This window comes from Cynocephalus volans, chromosome 2 (genome assembly GCF_027409185.1).
Source record: "Cynocephalus volans isolate mCynVol1 chromosome 2, mCynVol1.pri, whole genome shotgun sequence".
Lineage (NCBI taxonomy): Eukaryota > Metazoa > Chordata > Mammalia > Dermoptera > Cynocephalidae > Cynocephalus > Cynocephalus volans.
In genome coordinates, this window is record NC_084461.1 from 214018396 (window position 1) to 214020626 (window position 2231).

Here is a 2231-nt window from a genome sequence, read left to right on the forward strand (position 1 = left end):
CACCCCCAGGCCTCCATTTTTGTAAGTGTGGGCACAACAGAATCAAGGAGGGCAGAGGGCCACAGCAATCCTGGGAGACCCCTCCACAAGTCCAGCTTCACCTCCCAGCAGGGTCTCCGGAAGGTGCCCCTTAGGTGAGCGACCTTATCTTCATGACCCTGCTCCCTGGCTCTGAAGTGTCCTCATCCCTGCGTGTGGAGCCTCTCCTTGCCCGCCTGCACAGACAGACCTATGCTCCTCGCAGTGCCGTGGACTCCTCTGGCCAGACGACTTTTCCATCTTCCTTCTTAAGACTTTCTCAATGCACCAAAGAGAATACGTGTACCCTGGGAAATAAGCGACTTTCTCCTTTCTCTTTCTAGATGTTTCATCCCGTTACCCCTCCGTGTGAAGGTATTTAGATGTTGATCTCCTGTTAGCTGCATTTGGCTCTGTGAGTTGCTCAACCCACAATTTCCAGACTGAGGCACGAGAAAAAGTGTGATCTCACTTGAGAAAGGAGAGAAGTGGACAGTGAAAAACAGGCAAATATGTTGTGGAAAGGTAGGTGAGAAGCCAGAGTTACCAGTGGCTCAGTTCATGGTGCTAGCTTTGCAGACCTCACCCAAGCCCTGGGTTTGCAGTGAGGGGATGGAGAAGGCAAACCTCTAGGAGGCCTCCTCTGCACCTCTCAGCACCTCCCAACAGTGCCCACGCTGCCATGCTTTTCTGCGATCGTAGGGATACCCTTGCAAAGGCATCTTGGGATTCTTTACTCGGCTACTCGTCCAAGCCTTTGCAATGCCAACGTGTGTAACACAGAAATCCAGAACGAATGGGGTCCCGCTCTCCTTTGGCCCTGGGGACGTCCAAAGTCTCTCTAAGATTGCTGTGAATTCCTTTGATCTTGGGGTGCTGGGAGTGCAATAGTGAGGCATGTGCTGAGACTTCTGGCTCTAGGAGCATGTGTGGAGGGTCTTGTTCCTGGTCGTTTATTTTTGCCCCACACTTTGGGGCAGCCTACACAAGCACACACACACTTACATGCAGACACACACATACCTACATGGAGACACACACACACACGTGCACTCCGTCCGTATGGGTAGTAGCTTACTGAAAACTGTCACAGCAGCACAGCCCTCCCTCATGTCAGGCTGGACCCCTCGGTCTTCCTGACAAATTCCTGCACAGGGTTTTCACTGACACTGGACCCCGCTTGCCCTCTCCTGCACTGCCTCACCCCCACCCCACCTGGACTGACCTTGTGAACCCCAAGTTCTCACTCTACCTGCAGAGCAAGCTGCCCTCTCTAGTCCCTTCTCCCAAACCCATTTCTGGAACCATCTTTATAAACACCAGACATTCTTAAACTTTTTGGCTTCAGATTCCCTTTACATTCTCAAAATGTATTAAGAGCCCAACGAGCTTCTGTTCATGTGGTTTATACGTATTAATACAAGGGTACCTCAAAAAGTTCATGGAAAAATGGAATTAAGAGATAATACAAATCCTTCCTTCCTTAACCTTCTTAAAGACCCCTCATATTTGCCCTAGTAGAAATTTTTAAAACCAAATCCTTATTTATTTAAAACATAATAAATCAATGTAATTGTGATTGATTTATGTTAACATAAATAATAGTTTTTTTAAGGAAATCAACTACTGTTCATGCCCAAACCAAACAATTTAACAAGAAGAGTGGCATTGTTTTATACTTATGCAAATCTCTTTCGTGTCTGGCTTGATGGAGACAGCTGGATTTTCAATCTACTTCTGCTTTCAGTCTGTCGTAACATACTATTTCAGTGAAATATGCAAAGAAAATCTGGCCTCACACAGATAAGTAAATGGAGTATTTTCAGATTATCATTTTCAGAGAAGAAATGGTGTACTTTCAGATTATCGTGGATGGTTTTCTTAAATCATTGAGCTTATAATGCCCGGTTTTCAGACAATATGTTTTACTCTTACACAGTAAATGAAGTCAATTCAAATGTCCCTGGAAAAAGGTCACACCATGGTAGCCACAGTGGCCTTTTGTCCTGCCCAGGATGGCCCTGCACTTTGGCACTGTGCAGACTTTATATTTGCTGTCTGCCCAGACCCCCAGAACGCCTTCTCCTCTGGCAGGCGTAAATGTCAGGAAAGCCGGCATCTCCAGAGAGGCCTTGACCTTCAGCCTCAGCAAAGCCCCGCACACTTCATCTGAGTCCCTGCACCCTGGTGTTTCCTTCCTACCCCATCAGGAG